Here is a 15,978-nt window from a genome sequence, read left to right on the forward strand (position 1 = left end):
CTAAAATGTCCCTATTTATGTATTTCCCAAAGGGGTGCGTAGGCTGAATTATACTAAGCACACCCTCTAGGAATCCTATTGATTAGAGTATTTCCCCTCTCCTGAATTGAGAAGGAACGCTAGTGTCATAGTGATGCTGTATTTTACAATCCAGGGAGTACATCCCCTTTGTTTCAGTGCAGTAAATCTATTTTTCACATAAATCATATTTACAATATCACCAACTTGCTAATAATACATATTCATGTCATAGATTTAGTAGAGCACGTATCCGTCCGAGTCCCAACTCAGTGAGAGCTCCGGTTCAAAATGGACAGTTTTTCACACTTTTGGTTGGTTACCCAGTGTCAGATCTGTCCACATTTTCTCCATACATACACATGACATCTGGGCATAATCCTGTGAAGTTTCATATTTCTAGCATTATCACAATTGCTACAACATCAACATTTCGGTAGTCCTGTCTCTGAACATTCACACAGAGATCAGAGTAGTCTCAAACTGTGAGCAGAATTTTCATATTAACAACCTATAAATTACAGATTTTTAAAAGTTCTGCACAGTTCCCTATGAGTCTTTTTCCAAAAAGATATTTTCTACAGTTTCAGATACACAAATCTGTCTGGTCCCGCCTCCATGGTTTGCTGGGCCCAGAGCAGTCCATGGCTCTCTTCCTGCTGGCAGTTGGTTTCGTTGACATCTGAATTTGCATTCCCTTTCAGTCCAGGAAGCCTATTGTCTCTTCCTAGAGAAGCAGAGCAAAATCTCCTCCTTTTTTAATTAGCATCCAACTGAGATTTCCTGGGCAGAGAGCAAAAGGGAAGGCACCTTTGTTTGGGGCAAACTGTGGAATGTGCTTTTGAAGTCCAGTGTGGCTGGCCTCAGTTCACTGTAAAACACTTAGTTCAAAATTGTTTTTTGCTAAAATAAACCTTACATTTTCCACAAATATACACACAGATCTCTTAATTCCAGTCTTTTTAAAACATAGAAATTGAATTGTAGCAACCTATATTGCTTTTGATGGCAAGTGTCTTCTTTTCCACAATTTGGTTTTCATGTAATTTAAACTACAGGGTAAGTAAATGACAGCTTTGACACAGGCGAGCAGCGGTACTGCACCCATATCTGAAAGGTTTTTCCAGGCAATGCAGCACTGCCTTTTCAAGCAGTTCTATTTCCCTCTGTGGGCAGCCCAATGACAGCTTTTGGCAGTGTGGTCTCCTGTTTTAGCACTGACATAGGCAAAATGGATTGGCAGCCTATTTTTCCGGTTTCCCTTGCACACTTCTCAAAGATTTTTAGCGCACATCAGGCTTTTTGGAGGCCATTCTGTTGTTTCTGATGAAAGCAGCACAGTGATGTTGCAGGGCAGAACCTAGTGGGTCAGAACATCCCACACACCAGGCGACCCAACAAAGAGTCCCAGTGGAATTTATTGTGGAACTAATGAATATTGCCCCACCAAAAACCTTTTTTTCATATGCTGGGCAGTTCTATCTACAGATTGGGGCATGGCTACGAGTGCCGCATTCACACCTAGCCTGGCTATTCTCTTCATGGCCTCCTTTGAGGATCAATTTTTCCTCTCAGATGACAACCACTTTAATCCACAGGTAAATAAGTGGTATAGATATATAGACAATGTCATTTTCATCTGGCAAGGGAGCCTTGATTCCCTAAATGATTTTCTGATATATCGTAAGAACATACATCCCACCATAGAGTTTATCATGGAGTATGAAAATACATCTATCAACTTTCTGGATCTATGGATTAAAGCAGAAATGGGACACCTTACCTGCACGCTACATAAAAAAAACTACAGACAGAAACACCACCCTGCACTTTTCCAGCTTCCATCTCAGGTCACTCAAAGGAAACTTACCCTCTAGCCAGTTCCTTAGACTTAGACAAAACTGTATGGCAATTTCAGAGTACTATCTACACGTAACTAAGCTAGCCAGTGACCTAAGGGAAAGAGGGTACCATAAAAAACGGGTATTGCATGCTCTGTAAAGAGCAAGATTCACACCGAGGGAGAGCCTTTTGGAGCCTAAAACCAAAAGCCAGACACAAGAGAGGATCACTTGTGTTACTACATACAGCACACAATCCTTTGCTATTAAGAAAGCACTGTTGAAATACTGGCCAATGATCCACACCTGCCTCCCAAACATAGGGAAACCTCTATTCACCTTCAAGAGGTCAATGAATTTGAAATACCAATTGGACATTCAAAGTCTAGCCAATTAAAGCATAATATTAGCAACCGGGTCCTTCGCCCTCTGTGGCAGTTGCCCGTGCAGCAACTGCCGGGCCTGCAAATTCACAAAGAAGACGACCCATTTTCAAATTGGAAACAAAAAATGGGACATACGATTTATGTCAAATTGTAAAACCAGCCATGTGATGTACTGTATTGAATGCTCGTGTGGACATAGGTATGTGGGGCAGACCACCAGGCCAATCCACATTAGAATTAATGAACATCGCTCCGGAAGTAGGTGCAAAAACCACTCAGCACCCATGGTATCCCATTTCATTGAATTGCTAAACTCACCAGATGATATTAAATGGTGGATACTCAACGTGGTTAAAAACAGCTCAAACCCACAGAAAGCACTAGCCAACAAGGAATCCAGATGGATTTATCACCTGCAAACCTTGGACAAATCGAAAGGGCTCAATGAATAGACACCAATATAATATTTGTCCTCCTTGCTACTAGTCTCCTGCACCCAACACCCATATAGCGGTCTTTGATCTATGTACAACTTTGCGATTTCCTCTGAAGTTGTATATCTATTTGACACTGTTCTCGTTTACAATAATGTATCGAGATAATCTGGCAGTCCACACATCTTGACCCTTCAGGTTAATACCTTATTTCTTGTGGAACAGTCTCCTTTTGTCAACACCCTCTTTTGTATAGACAGTGACAACCAGCAATGGCTGATTCATATGTAGTTTCCCAATGTCCCTATGTTGCTTTCCACACATATAGAATGCCACCAGCTGGTCCCAATGTATTTCCCACAACATCCACCGCAGCCTTTTGGCGCACTTTATATATATACAGCTCCAGCTGTCGTAGCCCGTTTTCTTGACTACCTTGGTAAACAAGGAGCAGACACGTTGCTGCGGCTTCATGAAAAGAGACACACCATTGCACCTCTCACTACAGGTACAACATACAGCCCAGTCTTCCTTGAAACACTTTCCCTACCCGGTCATCATTTAGGTGCTTATCCCCTTCTCTGTTTTTTAGTTTCCGAGAATACTTCGGCAAACACGGAGCAGACACGTTATAGCGGCTGCATGAAGAGAGACACGCCGCTCCACCTCCTGCTGCAGGTAAAACACACAGCCAAGGCTACCTCCATACAGTTCCCCAACTCATCCACTATTCAGGTGCTGATTCCATTCTCTGCTGTTTAGTTTCCCAGATCTAATATCCCTCCTGGGGCACTCTTTCATGTTAAACAGACTGCACAAGCTTACGGCAGATGTATTACCGGATGCCATCTGCCAGAACACCCGAGTGACACGCTACATTCTTTCCAGCGCTCTGATGCGTTCCTGCATGCGATCTTACCTCCGCATCAAGGTAGGCTCACACGCAGTATCTACAGCTGGCATATCACTGCAGAGCACCTATATGCGACATGGGCAATAGGCTCTACATGTAATAGTGTCCCTTTACCTCTCAACAGTCTAGATACCACAGTACCACCAATGGTAAGTCTTGTAAGACCCACTGAAATTGGCACACTTCCACATTAGTGTACCTTGCTTCCTTGTCTTGTTCAATACACTCTCTGCCCCCACCAGTTGTTGATTTTTACCCTTGCTTTTTTTAACCCACACTCATGCCCTACTATGGCATCCTTTACTTCTTGCACTGGCCCTGCAGTCTATCACCTTCTCTGGGTGGACCATCTTTAGCCAACCCTCTTGCGTCATCTTGGATGTATACTAACTAGATAGTTGCAACATATTGACCAGCTAGACTCTCCTTTCTTTCTCTCCTCAGGGGTCCCCCCAACTCTACACATCGCTTTGGTCCTGAGGAAGGCAGATACTCCAGCATCCCGCCAAAATGTAGCTCACTCTTGCGTCACCATCCTGCTATGCATTAGTTGTGAGTCATTCAGTAACAATGCCAATGCCACACGTAGACCCCAGGTAGATTCAAAAGACATTGGGCCTCATTACACGGTAGGCGGTAACCATGGCGCTATTAGCCGTATGGTTACCGCCGGTATTTTACCGTGTCCGCCTTGGTTGATGGCGGAATTACCGCCATACTCCAAAGTGAGCGGGGGCGGTAATTCCCCATTCACCAAGGCGCTTCCCCATTCCCATTTTTGCCCACATAGGGCTCAATGGGAATGGGGAAGGTGCTAATTATGGTACCGCAAATTGCGGTACTGTAATTAGCACCAAGGTCCCTTTGCGGGCCCGTTCCTTAACGGCTGGTAAAACCATCTGTTAAGGTCGATTCCCGCAAAGGGACCTCATAGGAAGGCGGTAAGGGTTTACCGGTACCGGTGCCCTTACTGGTACCGGTAAACCCTTACCGCCTACCGTGTAATGAGGCCCATTGAGTCCTTCCTATTAATAGAATGATAAATAAATCAGGATAATTTCTCAAAATTATATGAGTGATTTGATTATATGTTATGAGAGATTGATCAATTAGTGGCCACACTTTGGTTACAACGCATTGCTTTATTTATGCAACTCTATTTCTGCAATGTGTTTGTTGATATGCCCTAAATAATGTCTGGCACTAAATGCTAGCTGTATTTGTTTTAGACCTTTCTAACTTCTTCTTCCCTGTTTTCCACCTATTGCTGATTCTGACTTTAAGCTTCTTGACTTATTGTTGTCTATTTAAGAATTTCCTGTAGCTAGAAATTGTTATTGTAGAACTGTTTTTAATTTGTATTTAAAATGATTAACTAAAGGAATAAAATACGTGAAATTCTTCTATATATATATATACATATATATACATATATATGTATATATATATATACGCCAAGAGTCCAGTTTAGAGTGTTTTTGCTTCTATATATTTGAGAGCTTTCATGAGGACATGATATCACGTGTTATTTAACAGCACATCATGATGGCCCTCCGTTGAGTAGAGAGCCAACACCAGGACACTAGACTAGGTAGTAAGTAGACACACGTAGTCAGTAGCAATCTGTCTTCCAGCTATTGTACATTGAGACAGCGCACAGTGACTTATTCCACTGTTAGAGCTCGCAGTGATACCTGCTGGTTCATACTTTTTTTGTTTGATCAACTGACTGAGACCAGAGCCAGAGGCAAGAAGAGGAAAGCGAGAGCCTGATATGGGCTATATCTTAGGCACTGACTGAGACCAGAGCTGGAGGCGAACAAGAAGAAGGCTAGAGTCTGTTAAGGAAAATTCCCAATTAAGTGACGTTTTCCCTCCAGTTATGTACCCCCCACCTTTTTGCTGCTTTTTTTAAACACCATGGTCTGACTTTTCCAGAGGAGCACAGCCTTCAGCTGCACTCCACTGGGATTTTGCTAACTTTATTATGGGGAATCTGACATGCCCTTAAAGGCAGTCAGTACTGGGAGACTTTGTTTCCCTTAGTCCTTTCCAATGTTGCAACATTTCTGCAACATGTTACAACTGCACAATACACCTTACAGTGCAGTGCGCTTGGGTCTTCCTTTCGTTTCCAAAGGTCTTAGACGCCCTCAAAGGATTTTTTAGGAGAAGTGCAGATGTTCCTTGGACAGGGCTGGTGAAAGCTTATCTTTTTGCATACTTTTAACTCTTTCTTGCTATGCAAACCCCGTTTACTGCGGTTGGCAGGGGAAGGTGACCTGGCTCTAAAATGGCCATGCCACGAGGTTCTTTGTCCTGTCGTTTGGCCATCTTGCCCCTTTGCCTTTCCCAGGTCGAGCCGACCCAGGTCAGTCCTTATTTGGGCATGCATTCTCCTGTGAAACGCCAAGCTTTCGCAGGCTTCTGCATGGCTTATGTGTGTGCTTCCAGGATATGGGCTAGACTGTCTAGTTCCAATAAACATCCTTGGTGTCAGAGAATCTGGTGTGCTGTGAATGACTGGGACCATCATGGTCCGTGATTGGTCCACATCTAGTGTGCCTGCATGTGAGCAGATCTCCCATTGGGTCCTCTTTGTTTTGGCGCAAAGGAGATTCTGTATTGACAAGGCCCCATTCACCCCCACCAGGTCAATCTCTTGAGTTCTCACTGAACCTAGGATAGGATCCAAGTATCCTAAAACTAAGAAGCTTAGTTGAGGAACCGCTGGTGACCGCTGGAAGGGTTGGCACCCTGAGCCCGCTGTTGTCCCGCTGGACCCTTCTGCATCTGATCGAACTTGAGTGTCTGCAAAGACGCTTTGACCCATTAGTATAGTGGGACCAACTACTCATGTCACCCCCATCAAGCCCTGCAAGTAAGCCTTCTTGGAAGTGTCCCTGGGCCAACCAGTGGGCTGACCAGCTTGCGCTTGTGTAGGACCTTTGCTCTGACACTGCCACCGATTCGAGGAGACCCTTGAACCTTGGTACATCACAAGCTCTGTGTTCACAGCACTCTCACACTGAATTTCTTCACTTGGCATTCCCAGGTGTGGAATAAAGAGAGAGCACCCGAAATGGAATACACGCGGTTACCGTGTCGCCCAGCCATGGTGACTAACTTTGCAGGTGCCTTGCTGTTGTGCCCTGAAGCCTGCTACAGTAAAACGGGCCTGATCCATCCACCAGGAGCGGAGAAATCACCACTGTCCCCCCAGGGAAACATTGCTGTAAATTCGCCGCTGAAAGCCTCAGAGCCGTACAACTGCTGGTTTTGAACCTGCAACCGAAGTGGACTCGACTTGCAAGGTTTGTTCCAGAGTGCGCCAGGGGTCGGTGAGTACCTGCAACCCTTACCGGTGGCCCCTAGTGCATCCATTCACTTTTAAGCACAAGTGTCCCCTGAGGGACGCTCACCTTTCCACAGGTAGCCTGTGCTGTCGTCTCATTCCCAACTCCTGGAACCTGTTCTACCCTTTTGGGGAGACCCTCCACGAATAGTGGGAACTCATTCTTCATCGCTTCACCCACCTTTCTGAGCTTCTACGGCCCCGGCAAGAGACCCCATTTTTCACCCTTCTACACTATCATGTGCACCACCGTTTATCAGTACTTTTGAGCACTAGGCTGCATGCATCTTAGGGACTGGACTGCCACTCAGTTAGGGATTGATTAGTAAAGAACTTCCTAGAAACTATTTTCACTGCTTGCTTCCTTCTCTTTTAGGTTATGGAGCCATTCTGTGCTTTTAAACCCTTTGGCCCATTTGGTAATGTATATATGTATTGTAGTCGGATTGTATTTTTGTTTAAAGGTATTACTGTTGAAAATTACTGTGTGTTGAAACACAAAGGCCTCGAATAAATGTATTTGTATTTTTAATATTTATATACACCGGACTGGGAGTGATTTGTAGTGTCCTTTACTCTGTGTGCTCATTGAGGTCTTTCAGTCACCCTCACCCCTCAGTATTGACCGCCACCAATGCCACCTTGATTGGTCTGGCTTGTCCAGAAGGTCACCCTGTCCCAAGAGACTAGGCTGGCCTTCTGCACCTCTGCCCACCAGGTGAGAGTTCAGAAATCCATCTTAACAAACTGGTGTACAGCGGTGGGATAGGACTGAAGGTATCCAGTGTTGCACACTAGTGAAGGCATTTCAGATTACCCCATACCCAAGACACATAGTGACCTTAGTTGTAAGTAACTGTAAAGGCCATGGACCTATCTAAAATAATGGAAACAATTACCAATATAGCCTTAAATGCTTCAAAGTCTGAAACATTGAGAATGATGTGTACTGAGAGGGCCTTGCCTTCTCAAGGTACAAAGATTGAAATGATCCATAGGATCATGGACTGGAAGGAGTCTCAACCTGAAGCCATTCTGTCAGATGAGAGTGCAGAAGGAGTTGGGGCTGCTCCCACTGACAGAACTGACAGTTCTGCTGCTGCCCTCATCCTTGGTGCCCATGATGACAGGGATGATGTAATGTCCCGAGTTTCCTCTGCCAGCTCTGAGGCTGATGCCATGTTGGAATTCAAAAAGCAAGAGCTGCTGTCTAAGCAGAAGGAGCTTGCTTTTCACATGGCTAAGCTGAAGATAGAGAAGGCAGAAAAACAAAAGGACAAGAATCACCAGTTGTAACTGCCCAGCTTCAAGTTTCAAATGGATCCAAGGGATCTGGACATGGGCCTGGGTCCTCCTCTCATCCAAGATTTCCTAAAGATCTGCTCAGTGTATATGATGAGAAGAATGACATCATGGACTGGTTGAATGCATTTGAGTATGCATGTGAAGTTCAAGAGGTTGTAAATGCCGATAAAATTGCATGGTTGCTCAGCAGACTACCCCATTCTGGCTGCAGTGCTATTATGGACATGTCAAAAGCTGAAAGAGTAGAATTTGCAAAATATAAGCATACTCTCATCTCAAAGATTGGGAAGACTCCTGCCCAATACTTGAAGAGGTTTAGAGAGTAAAAAAAGAAAGAAATAGTACTTGGGTGTCTTATGTGACTGATTCTTCAAAGAACTTGATTGGTTTGGTTGAAGGCTATACGGTCTCCATCTTTGAGGGTATGATATGTCTTGTCATGCTTGAACATATTTTTGCATCTTGTTCCCTTGAGCTTAAGCAGCACTTGGCAGATTCAAAGGAGTTAGATCCTAATAAGATGGCCATAGTAGCAGATTTGTGGGTGTCACATAGAGTGTCCCATAAGGACAAGACCCATCCTGGCAGGCAGGAGGAGGGTAAAAGTCCAAAGATAAAGCGGGTGGGGGATATGATAAAACTTCCTCCCAAAAGAGCCAGAAAAAGAAACTTAAGGGAAAGTCACGGGAGAATGCACAGGGTAGTGCAAGTAATCCTTCCAAGCAGAACTCTGGCTACTGTAAGCCTCCCTATTGCCCAAGACCCAGTGGATCTTGTGTGGCTTGTGGAGCAAGTGACCATGAGAAGGGAGACCCCAGATCTAAGGTCAAAACCTTGAGGGTCCACTCTGTGAGTCTGGCCTTCCCTTCCTATGAGGAGGAAGAAATCACAGGCACATCCTTCTCATCAGACTCTTTCCCAGTGGTATAGAATCTGAAGTAGTCCTAGTTTCCCTGGGTTCCTGGGAGCCTAAAGTCTCAGAGGCTTATGCTAGAATTCCAAATAACACCAAGCGCTATTTTAAAGACAGTGTGCTGATCAATGGCGTTGACACTCCTGCCCTTAGGGATAGTGGGGCCAGCGGAACAGTAGTGGACTGTACCTTGGCAGACCCAGAGGAAGTTGCCAGAGCTCCTTTGTTACCTACTAAGTTAGCTGCTGGGCGCTCTCTCAAGTTCCCAGTAATGCCTGTTAATCATACCATAAATGGTACAGTGGTCAGGATTCCAGTGAGCATTCAGAGGCAAGTCCCAGGAAAGGTCCTGCTGGGGAATGATCTCAGAGTGTTAGTGCTTGTAGGTGACACAGCAGAGAGAGAGACCATGCACAAGGTCACAAACAAGGGCTGCATTGGCCATGTCCAATGCACAGCCCAAGCCAAAGGGGAAACCCAAGGCTAAAGGAATAAAAAAAGACAGACGAGGGAAAGAGAATATTCCCCCTAACTCACCTATCACTGAAGCAGCGATAGTTGGTCAAACACCTGAACCTGACGAGAAAGAGGTGTTGCCTGAAATCCTCAATCCCCACGACCATCCTGAACTACATCGTTTGTTAGTGGAAGGTGGTCCTGAGATGCTTGAGTTCAGTAATGGCCAACGTGTGTGCCCATCTTTGGAAGGCATAGGGAGACAGGCCTGCTCCCAGCTTGAGGGTGAACCTCCTGGGAAGCACAGGATTTATTGGGAAGGTGGGCTCCTCTACAGTTAACCCACAGAGTCTTTAGAAGGAGACCATACGAGGTTGGTGGTTCCCCTTGCTGTAAGACCCTTACTCTTGCAATTGGCACATGAAGTCCCCCTTGCTGGTTACCTTGGCATCAAGAGAGCCATGCAAAGATTATCCATGCACTTTTACTGGCCCAAGAAAGCCACTGCAGGCGTTGTGCCACATGCCAGTTATCTGGGAAGAGTGGCACAACAATCCAAACTCCATTGGTACCACTCCCAGTTGTCGGGGTACCATTTCAGAGGGTAGGGATTGACATTGTTGGTCCCCTTGACTCCCAAACATCCTCAGCAATAGGTTTATCCTGGTGCTGGTCGACCAGGACTCCAGGTATCCTGAGGCCATCCCATTAAAGACTGTGACTGCCAAGTCAGTTGCAAAGGTTTTACTTGGCATATTTACTAGGGTTGGCTTCCCTAAAGAAGTTGCATCTGATAAGGGCAGTAACTTTATGTCAAAGTATATGCAGGGCATGTGGAAGAAATGTGGAGTTACCTATAGGTTTTCATCTGCATAACACCCACAGCCCTATGGTCTAGTTAAGTGGTTTAACAAGACCCTTAAGAGCATGATTGGGGCTCTGGAGGAGCCCCAAAGAAGAAAATGGGATCTTCTATTGCCATGCTTACTGTTTGCCTACAGAGAGGTACCTCAGGAGGGGGTTGGTTTCAGCCCCTTCGAGCTTCTTTTTGATCACACTGTAAGGGGACCCTCAGCAATAGTCAAGGAGGGGTGGGAGATGCCCACTCCCTCCATCACTACCAACGTAGTAGACTATGTGCTAGGACTCAGAAAAAGAATGGAACTCCTATTGGGTCTGGCTAGTGAGAAGCTGAAAGCTGGGCAACCTCTGGTGAAACATTGGTACGACCAGAAAGCTTCCCTCATCAAGTTCAAACCAGGTCAGCAAGTCCTGATCATGAATCCTATAAGGTCTAGAGCTTTGAAGGACAAATGGTCAGGCCCTTACACAGTGGTGGAGTCACTGGGTGAGGTAAACTATTTAGTGTACCTTGGAAGGACTGGACAGGCTCCAAAAGTGGTCCATGTAAATAGGCTGATGGCTTTTATCACAAGAGTTGAAATTGCTGCACTGCTGTTGGCTTCAGATGTTGAGGAGGAGGAATCAGAAACTCTTCCTGACCTGTTCCAGGGTAGTCCTTCAGACAGCTCCACTGAGGGTGTCAAAGTGGCTCCTCACCTGACTTCTGATCAACAAGAGGAGGTGAGAAGTTTGCTGGGGCAGTTCTCCCCCTTGTTTTCACAAGCTCCTAGTTTGACACTTTGGTGCAAACATGATATTCACACAGGAGATAGTGTACTCACTAAAAGTATGGGATACAGAATGTCAGACAAAGCAAGGTCTTACATTAAGACAGAGGTCCACAAAATGTTGTATCTTGGGGTGATTGAACCCTCCAGTAGTCCTTGGTCCAGCCCTGTGGTTTTGGTTCCAAAGACAGGTACCTCCGAGCTGAGGTTCTGTGTGGATTACATGGCTCTGAATTCTGCCACCAATACAGATGCAAACCCCTTGCCTAGAACAGATGAGCTGGTGGTTACTTTGGGTGCCTCCAAATACCTCAGCACGTTTGACCACAGTGCAGGCTATTGGTAAATAGCTTTTGCATAACATTGCAAGGAGAAGGAAGCTTTCTCAATACCAGAGGGCCTTTACTAGTTCAGGGTAATGCCTTTTGGATTGAAGAATGCACCTGCCACTTTTTACAGAGGTTTGTGAATCAAGTCCTTAGTGGGTTGGATGAATTCTGTCTTGCATATCTGGATGATATAGCAGTTCTCAGTGCCACCTGGGAGGATCATGTGAAATACCTTAGAATAGTGTTGCAGGCTCTTCACAAGGCTCACTTGACCATAGAGGCCAGTAAGTGCCAGATTGGACAAGCTTCAGTGGTCTACCTTGTGCATGAAGTAGGTGGAGGGAGGATACACCATCTACCCAGTAATGAATTACAAGACTGGCCTCCCCTCACTTCACAAACCCAGGTAAGAGCCTTTTTAGGACTTACAGGGTACTACCGAAATTTCATGGCAGACTTAGGCACCATAGCTGCCCCTCTCACTGCTCTCACCACTCTTAAGAAACCCAAGAAGGTATCTTGGTCTGGAGAGTTTGGGAAGGCCTTTAAAGGCTTAAAAGACTCCTTGTGCCGGGCCCCTGATTACCAAGGACCTTTTATTGTGCAGACAGATGTCTCTGACACTGGGATAGGAGCTGTACTATCACAAGTAGATGAGAAGGGTAAGGGACACCCTATTGATTCATTAATCGCCAGCTTAAGGACAGAGAGCTCAGATGGTCCACAGTAGAGAAAAGAGTTTTCTCTGGTGTGTGGGTCCTAAGGAAGATGAGGCCCTACCTCTATGCGACCCACTTCACTGTGCAAACTGACCATAGCCATTAAAGTGGCTAATGAACATGAAGGGAGAGAATCCAAAGTTGCTCAGGTGGTCCATATGCCTGCAAGGTTTTGACTTCACTATTGAGCATTTGCCAAGTGTCCAACATAACAATGCTGATGGTTTTTCCATAATGTTTAACAGACCTGTACATGAGACTCATCCAGGGGTGGATTAATTCACCCTGTCCTTGGTCTGGGATGGGAAAGTTTTAGGAAAGATTCCCAATTATGTGAAGTTTTCCCTCTGGCGTGTATCCCTCAACTTGTTGCTGCTGTTTAAACACAATGGTCTGACTTTGCCAGAGGAGCACAGCCTTCAGCTGCACTCCATGGGCTTTCGCCCACTTTATTATGAGCAAAGTGACATGCCCTTAAAGACAGTCAGTACTGGGAGACTTTGTTTCCCTTAGTCCTTTCCAATGTTGCAACTTTTCTGCAACATGTTACAAGTGCACAATGTACGTGTCAGTGCAGTGCGCTTGGATCTTCCTTTCGTTTCCAAAGGCCCTAGACTCCATCAAAGGATTTTTCAGGAGAAGTGCAGATGTGCCTTGGTGTACAGGCCTGGTAGCAGCTTATCTTTTCACGTATTTTAAACTCTTTCTTGCCATGCACACTGTGTTTACTGCGGTTGACGCAGTAAGGTGGCCTGGCTCCAAAATGGCCATGCCATGAGGTTCGTATACTTGACATTTCCAGGTCTGGAATAAAGAGAGAGTGCCCGAACTAGAGTACACGCGGTTACCGTGTTGTCCAGCTGTGGTGACGAACTTTGCAGGTGCTTTGCTGCTGTGCCCCTCTGTGCTCTCAAGCCTGCTACAGGGAAACTGGCCTGATCCATCCAACAGGTGCGGAGAAATCAACACTGTCCTGTCAGGGAATCATCACTGTAACTTCTCCGCTGAAAGCCGCAGAGCTGCACAACTGCTGCATTTGAACCTGCAACCGAAGTGGACTCGACTTGCAAGGTTTGTTCCAGAGAGCGCCGGGTCGGTGAGTACCTGCAACCCTTACCGGTGGCCCCTAGTGCAACCATCATTTTTATGCACGAGTGTCCCCTGAGGGCCACTGACCTTTCCACAGGTAGCCTGTGCTACCATCCCATTCCCAACTCCTGGAACCTGTTCTGCCCTTTTGGGGAGACCCTCCACGAATAGTGGGAACTCGTTCTTCATCACCTCAACCACCTTCCTGAGCTGCTACAGCCCTTGCAACAAACCTCGTTTTTCACCATTCTGCACCATCACATGCAACAGCGTTTAACAGTACTTTTGAGCACTAGGCACCACGCTTACTAGGGACTGAACTGCCACTCAGTTACGGATTTATTGGTAAAGAACTTCCTAGAAACTATTTTTAATGATTGCTTCCTTGTCTTTTAGGTTGTGACCCATTCTGTGCTTTTTAACCCTTTAGGCCATTTGGTATTGTATATTTGTATTGTAGTAGGATTGTATTGGTTTAAAGGTATTACTGTTGATAATTACTGTGTGTTGAAACTCAAAGGTCTTGAATAAATGTATTTGTATTTTTAATATACATACACCGGACTGGGAATGATAGGTAGTGTCCTTTACTCCTTGTTGTAAGAAGATTCAATTCAACACTACAGCTATGTCAATGCCTAGTCTGGGATACTGAATGGAAACCCTTATTGATATATCTTTATGTCCAGTTCATGAGTTCTGGATGACTACCCCTATATAACACCCCTCTCTTAGAATCCCCCTGACCCCACTGAGCCAAGAAGTAGTTCTGTTTTGCAAGTTTAAAAGGTTTATTTGAGAATATAACAATATATATATATATATATATATATATATATATATATATATATATAACATATATAACACTTTATAATAAATTAATTTCTGATAGTACACATAGACATATGATGTTGATCAACAATGGGTAGTCTGGCACTAGCACACTTCTTTATAATCAATGAGGAGTTAGTATAGGATGGATAAAGTAGTAAAAATACTTTTATGATTTCAAGGGAAAAGCAATGAGGAATAAAATGCAGTACAGAAATACTTGATATGATTTTAGCAAAAGATAATATAATCACTTTTTCTCTGGCAATTCACCCCCCTCCCCTATGCAATGTAAGAAATGGAAGGAAATGGAAGTAACACACACAGTTCTTAGGAATGCAATCAAATATAATTCAGTTCACCCCAGCAAGCTTAGACCACAGATAGAAGTTTGAAACACAGGCCCAAAATGCTTTTAAAAGGTGATGGCAATGAAGTGAGAAATATGCTGAAAATGGTTTTAATTCCCTTTAGGAGGTTCAGGGGGAGTGGTAGCTACTTGGGATGAGTTCAGGCTCACTTTAGCAATGATTCAGGGATGGTTCTTAAGATGCAAACGAATTTTAGCAGTTCAGGCAAAAGCAGCTATCTTTTTACAAGTAAAGAAATCGGGCCAAATCGCAAATCGCGGCAAAATTCGTGAGTGCGTGAATCGTGGTTGCGGAAAAAGTATAAGGAGTAGGAAGTTGGCTTGTTGGAGAGCTTAGATTCTAAGCTTTCAGAGGGAAGCTAAACCAAGTTCGTAGCCCAAATGGTTCCAGAGATACGGATGATTAAATAAAGGTTGTTTTTCAGATTTTAAGTAAACTCAAAATGACAGGTGACAGCTTTGCAGCTGCAGAATTGACAAATGACAGTGGTGCAGCTTTACAAAATAACAAGTGACAACTTCTAGGAGGCAGTTCTGGTTAGATTAAAATAGTTTGCATTAGATTATTTTAACTAAGAGATTGGTTCTGCACAGTTCTGCTAGGTACTCACAATATATTTTTGAAATAGGCCTCGCCACGGATCTGGTCAGGTTTTGGACTGGACTCCGGTTCTGGTCTCGGCACTTCACAGTGATCTGGGTCAGCTCTCTGGTTCTGCTCACAGCGGTCTGGGTCACTCTGGATCTCTGGTCTGGTCTGTCCGGATACAGCGGTCTCTGCACGGCTCCTGGATCTCTGCACTGGTCCTGGCAAAAGTTCTTGGCAAGGGATTCAAGCAGCTCGCCCGGCTGTGAGTAGCTTGCAATGATTTGAGGCCTGCTGTAGAGAACTCAGCTTGTGGTTTTAGGCCTCTGATTTAGGTTCTAAAGTATAAGTTCTAGGTTCTGGAATATGTATCTGGAGTCAGTCTGGAACTGGTATCTTCTGGATGTTGTGTGGTCTGGCAAAGCTTCCCGCAAGAAAATAGAAAATCAAGCCCTCTCTAGATTTCAGTGGTCCCTTTTTATGTGGTTTGAAAGTGGGCGGAGAGGCTAGCTTTCTAGGCCCAACCCCTTCAGAGTTCTGATAGGTTGGAGAATTCTTTGCGTTCTCACTGGAGAGCAGGATTGTGTGTCAGAATGATGTCATTTAATGGCTTGCAGAAAGCACACTCCCCTGTCAAATTACACACAAATCTATATTTGACCTAAAGACATATTTCATAGATACACAGTGGTTTTAAATTACATGCACCCATCACATATCACATGAGGTATACTCTGCTCAAACTCTGATGTTTCTAAGAGCTTGCATCCAGAAATGGCAATATTTTGCGCTTTTTAACTGG

This window comes from Ambystoma mexicanum, chromosome 6p (assembly GCF_040938575.1).
Source record: "Ambystoma mexicanum isolate Mex_15411 chromosome 6p, UKY_AmexF1_1, whole genome shotgun sequence".
NCBI lineage: Eukaryota > Metazoa > Chordata > Amphibia > Caudata > Ambystomatidae > Ambystoma > Ambystoma mexicanum.